This window comes from Eleutherodactylus coqui, unplaced genomic scaffold, assembly GCF_035609145.1.
Source record: "Eleutherodactylus coqui strain aEleCoq1 unplaced genomic scaffold, aEleCoq1.hap1 HAP1_SCAFFOLD_19, whole genome shotgun sequence".
NCBI classification, from domain to species: domain Eukaryota; kingdom Metazoa; phylum Chordata; class Amphibia; order Anura; family Eleutherodactylidae; genus Eleutherodactylus; species Eleutherodactylus coqui.
In genome coordinates, this window is record NW_027102012.1 from 3516199 (window position 1) to 3522915 (window position 6717).

The following is a 6717-nucleotide window of genomic DNA, read 5'->3' on the forward strand; positions in this document are numbered from 1 at the left end:
ACTAATTCAGCTGTCAAATAGACCTTTATTTTACTGCAATGTGTGTTGTTGTTAAATCTACCTACACACGCTTTCAGTAGTAGTCTGTGACCTGGTTCTTAATTTGAACTAGGGGCCCTCTAGACTCTGAATTGAGGACATATCCTCTGGCAGGCCTCAATGCAAGATTCTGCAAGGCTACCCATTGTATAGATTAGCACAGCGCTCTTTCTGTAGCTCTTATTGAAGAAAAAAGAGGCTACTGATACAGCATAAGGGCTTATTCAGATGTGCGTAAATCAGCCAGGTTTTCATGCCCAGCAGTACACTGAGCTCCCGCTCCCCTCGCCACTCTTTGCAATGGGAGGGATGGGGTGGAGCTAAATTCCACCCTGCCCCTTCTATTGCAAATAGTGGCGAGGGGCGTAGAGGGGGCAAGAGCTCAGTGCACTGCTTCTGGCCTGGCCCACTTCCTCCCCCTGCAGAGAGGAACAGCGTATATCAGCCGGGGTGTGAAAACCCACCGATATACGCACGTCTGAATAAGCCCTAACACCGTGCACTGTGCACTGTGCTGCTTCCTTAACTCCCAGACTTTTGATAACAGTGTAGTGTTGGTCTGTGCCGTTTCCTTAGCCACCATTTACTTCAATGAGATTAACAAAAACAGCCCTGTATTAAGCACTCAGTTCTCCTCTTTGACTGGTAAAATGCCGATCCAATACTCCCCTCTGCATAGGGTTTGTGTTGACAGTCTGCATTCAACCCGTTTACAGAAAATCAGACTACGGCAGCCAATCAGAGACCTCAGTGCTCGAATGCTGAGATCTGATTGGCTCCATCTGCCTGTGACATTCCATACACAGGCCGACTGCAGCCTGTCCACACTGCATTAGAGAGAAGACTGACGGATGTGACACTGCAGCTGCACAAACCTGGGAGAAGGGGCTATACATTATTTCTATGTAATATATATTTTTTTGCATTGTGAGCAGGAATATAAATGGAACCTGTCACGTCCCCACCGCACCATAGACAAAGTTAGTGCACCATTAGGGGATGTGACCGAGTCAGACGATGTATTATATATACTCACCGATCCCCATGATCCAGTGAAGAGTCTCATACATGTGCTCTCCAACAGACGTGTATGGGAGTGTGCATGCACAGGACTCGGAAAAGAATCGGAATTTCGTGCCATGCATTGTCTTCAGAGGGGGCATCGTGAGAGTTTCTAAAAAATACTATATCTGGCTCCCTGTCACGTGTCTCAACAGCACCATAACTTTGTTTATGGCGCTGTGGGGACTAGACAGGTTTTCTGTAAAAAAAAAAACAAAAAAAACTAAGTGACAAGCTATGCTGTTATTGCGCAATAGAAGAATAAAGAAAAATCTTCTACATAGTTGGCATCACTGTAATTGTACTGAGAATAAAGGTAACACATTATTGCCACTCGTTACTGTAGAATTTAAAATGCAAAATAAAAAGCAACACTTCTGGTTGTCTGAAAAAAGTGACAAAGTTGGCCTGGTAAGTAGTAGGAGATAAGTGCTTTGGTAATTGCCTCCGTTCAAACCGTCTATCCCATTTTTGGAGCAGAGCGACCAAAGTAAGGTCTCTTACACACTGGCGATAGGTTTTCTAGTGAGTGGAAATGCATGATTATGAAACCAATGTTTTTCAATGGTTTCTTTCTCATTTGCTGTATTTACTCAAGCCTCCGTGCGATACAAAAAAACTTGCAATATCACCCATTGTTTTTTATGGGGCCGGGGCCCCATTAAAATCAATAGGAGAAGATCGCACAACAGTCTTGGAATCCCCCATAGCGAGGGGAGAGAGCGGGCGGAGCTACACGGGATCTCTGACATATCTTGAAGAGATATGGGGCGCTGCTAAAGGGCTTTCTCAGGGTTTAGCTGAGAGAAGGGTGAGGCTAGAGGGATTCTCATAGTGATTCTTGTCTAGCAAAGAGAGAAGGCAGGGCTAGCGGGAGGATCCCGCTAACCCTACCCCCTCTCTTGGCCACAGATTGAATTACTATATCACTAGAAAAGTAAAGTTATGGGGGAAGAATTTACTAATACTGGAATTTGTTACAAACCTTGGCACAAAATGCCCCAAATTTATTAAGGGCTCAGGCCCATGGGCTATGTGTAAAACACGAGTTTAACTACAGAGGCCCCTCCCTCATATAAGTAGACCAAAGTATTATAAACACCGCATGTAAGTAGGGGGTCACTGTTATAGATTTTGCATCGGGGCCCAAGAGCTTCTAGTTACGCCTCTGCTTGTGACCAGAGAGCTGGCACAGACCGCGTATGGCACTGCACATGCCCGCGTATCATTTTTTATCTTGACTTTAGTAAAGCATTTGACAAAGTATCTCATACTATACTTATTGAAAAAAATGACCAAATATGGGATTAACAAGGCAACTGTTAGGTGGATTCACAACTGGCTGAGTGATTGTACTCAAAGAGTGGTCATAAATGGCTGCACATCCAAGTAGAAGAATGTATCAAGTGGGGTACCACAAGGCTCTGTCCTAGGCCCAGTGTTGTTCAACATTTTTATAAATGATCTGGAGGAGGGAATTGATGCGAAACTGATCAAATTTTCTGATGACACAAAGCTAGGAGGGATAGCTAACACTAGGGAAGAGAGGGAGTATTCAAAAAGATCTAGAAAAGCTTGAACAGTGGGTGGCGACTAACGGAATGGTATTTAACAAGGAGAAATGCAAAGTCCTACATCTAGGCAATAAAAATGAAAAAAGCACATACAGAATGGGAGGAATTGGGCTAAGCAGCACATGTGAAAGAGACTTGTGTATACGAATAGATCATAGACTGAACATGAGTCAACAATATGATGCAGCAGTCAAAAAGGCAAACACAATTCTGGGATGTATTAAGAGAAGCATAGAATCTAGATCATGTGAGGTAATTATCCCCCTCTACTCTTCCTTGGTCAGACCTCATCTGGAATACTGTGTCCAGTTCTGGGCACCCCACTTTAAAAAAGACATAGACAAACTGGAGCAAGTCCAAAGAAGAGTTACCAGGATGGTGAGCGGTCTGCAAATCATGTCCTATAAAGAACAGTTAAAGGATCTGGGAATGTTTAACTTGCAAAAAAGAAGGCTGAGAGGAGACCTAATAGCCTTCTACAACTATCTGAAGGGTTGCCACAGTGCAGAGGTATCAGCCCTATTCTCATTTGCACAAGGAAAGACCAGAAGCAATGGGATAAAACTGAAAGGGAGGACACACAAATTAGATATTAGAAAAAAACTTTCTGACAGTGAGGGGAATCAATGAGTGGAAGAGGTTACCACGGGAGGTGGCGAGTTTCCCTTCAATGGAAGTGTTCAAACAAAGGCTGGACAAATATCTGTCTGGGATGATTTAGTGAATCCTGCACTGAGCAGGGAGTTGGACCCAATGACCTGGGAGGTCCCTTCCAACTCTATGAGTCTATGAGTATCACACAGACATGCAGGGATGCATATGAAAATGCTACACATACACAATGTATTGCATAGCAGGGTCATACAAGCAGGACAGACCCATCAGCAGTCTATGCACTGGTCTTACCACTCTTGTCTGCTCCAGTCTTAAAGCCATCACTCACTAGTACTCCTCTGTGCTAGCAGGGCCATACTAGCAGCACAACCCCATCAGACATCTCTGCAGTGATCTTACCCCTCTTGTCTGCTCCAGTCTTACAGCCATAACTCAGTAGTACTCCTCCATGCTAGCAGGGTCATACTAGCAGCACAGCCCCATCAGCAGTCTATGCCCCGTTCTTACCCCTCTTGTCTGCTTCAGTCTTACAGGCATCACTCAGTAGTACTCCTCCGTGCTAGCAGGGCCATACTAGCAGCACAGCCACATCAGCAGTCTATGCCCTGGTCTTACCCCTTTTGTCTGCTCCAGTCTTACAGCAATCACTCACTAGTACTCCTATAGAAAGAGCCAGCTCTTCTCACCTGGTCAGTCAGAGCAGCAGGTGTAATTCTTGGGATGGAATGAGGGTGGGGGATCCTCCCAACTCTTCCCCAAGCGGCTTCAGGACCCTCTCCATGCTGGACTGGGACAGAACACCGTTTTCTTCTATGTTTAAACACTATGGGGCTGATTTATTAAGACCAGTAACAGTAACCATGAATGTAACTTTGTGTCCTGTGGCATTAAGGGGTTAAGAGGTTTATGCCACTTAATAGATGTGTCTTGGATGGCTCATGTGCCAGAAGAAGAAATCTTTACCAGCTATGAGGAAGTTCCCTGGTGTAAATTCTACTAAATATAGTAGGTGCCCCCACCTACCTCTCTCAAAGTGTGGAGTGTGGTTCAAAAATCCCAAAAGTTACAAGTCTTAGTGCTGGCTATATTTGTGCACAAAATTAGCTACTTATTTTTTCCCAACATTTGTCCAAGTTGCCACCCCGCCATAACATCATTTTTTCTCATAATTAAAATTGCCAGTAAAAAATTATTCCCCACACCGGCCTCTAGATGTAATTACTGTCCAGGCCGGTCATTTACCAGCAGGGTGGCAACCCTAGTAATGAATGGGGCATACTGGGAGATGAGGGGACAGTAATGAATGTGACACATGGGGAGATGAGGGGACAGTAATGAATGTGACACATGGGGAGATGAGGGGACAGTAATGAATGTGACTCATGGGGAGATGGGGGGACAACAAGGATATGTTCACAAGGTGGATTCCACCTGGAATTCCATTCTGCTGCAGTTTTTGCCGTGAATCCACACGTGGATGTAGCCATCAGTGGGCTAAATTTGCGAGCAAATTTTTGTGACGTGCATTCAAGAATAGAAGTCGTATGTTACTTCTTCATGCGGACCCATGCAAAAACGTGTCAGACATTCAGTACGCGGATTTTACCCATTGACAGAGCTAAATCCGCATATTGATCAAGAGCAAAAGCCTAATAAATGTGTCACACATGGAGATGAGAGGGCAGTAATGAATGTGACATAAATAGTATAAGATAGAGAGTGCCCCCATTGTGCCAGACAGACTACCATCATAAATAGTGCCAGACAGAGAATGCCTCCATATATAGTATCAGATGGAATGCCTTATAGTGACCCATAGAGAGCGACCCAATAAATAGTGCGAGATAGCGAATGTCACCCTAGTGCTACACAGAGTGCCCTCATAAATAGTATCAGATGGAGAGTGTCCCCACAAATAGTGCTAGACAGAGCGCCCCCATAAGCAGTGTCAGAATTCCTCTATAATGTAGGCAGTCAGCATTCCCCATGAACAGTGTCCGCCAAATAACGTCCCCGCAAAGAGCAGCCCCATAACCAGTGCCTGACAGTGACCCTGCAAAAACTATTAGCCAGTAAACAGTTCTAGCCCAACAACAGGCCCGTTCACAATATCAGGGCACTGCACAGTGCCAGCCACAGAGTGCCCACATTAACAGTGCCATGTAAGAGAACTGGAGGCAGGTTCACACGGATGGATATCTCATCATTGTCTGATTAGTGAGGGGTCCGCTGTTGGGACCCCTACCATTCCCACACCTTGCTGTAAAGGAAGTGCAGCTGTATTCACCAGCATTATGGCAAGGAAAAAGCTAAAGAGGCAGTTGGGCCGTTACCCGGGGGGTGCAGACATCCATGGATATCACATAGCATCAGATATCACATAATATGCCATCAATGACATTATGTGTTGGGTAGGATTATCCCTTCAAATGCAGTTTAATAAGCAGACACTAGAGGGAGGCAATGAGCCAACATAGTTAATACACTACATAGCTGTGCCATCTATAGACATCAATATCCTCCTCATCTAGGTTCTTACGTTTTGGCACATGTGGACGATAGTGATTATCATCCATATGTAAAGAGACCTTCCTCAAAGGGTTTTCTTAATGGCCAATTTTTGGTTTTACACTTTTGTGTTTTTCTCCCCATTAAAAAAAAACCATAACTTATTTATTTGTCCGGCAACATAACCATCTGAGGGCTTGTTTTTTGCGGACAAGTTGTAGGTTTCAATGGCATCATTTAATGTACCCCATAAAGTACTGAAAAGCTTTTAAAAATTTCTAAGTGGGCTGAAATGCAAAAAAACCCCCGCCATTTTTTGGAAGGGAAGGGGTTACAGTAAACAACCTGCAGCTAAAATGGAATGTTGGCTTTATTTTGTTAGAATGATTACAACAATATCACATGTATCTAGTTTATTTTTAAAATTAATATATAAAATATATTTTTTCTGTCACCATCTTCTGACACCATCCCTTTTTCATTTTTCTATCAAGTTGGTTGTTTAAAGGCTTTCTTTTTTGGGGGGGTGAAGGGGGACTCTAGTTTCTATTGACACCATTTTGGGGTATGTACGGATTTTTAATCGCTTTCTATAACATTTTTTTCTTGGAAATAAAAGTGCACTTTTTGTACGATGTATCCTTTTTCTAATGGTGTTAGCCGTGCGGCAAAAATAATACACTCTTTGTCAAAAAAAAAATCAAGCAGCTAGAATTAGTTGTCGTTTTACTACAAAACCCGCCATGCAGTTATATCTCCGGCAGATATGCAAATAATTATAGTGGTGGCATGATTAGATGAACAGTCCTGCCAGCTGTGGCCTCTTTCACACGGGCTACAAAATTGCCACTACAAAACGCATGTATGTGAAGTCCATGGTTTCCAATGGGTTCTTTCAGGCTACAAAGCATCTCATGTG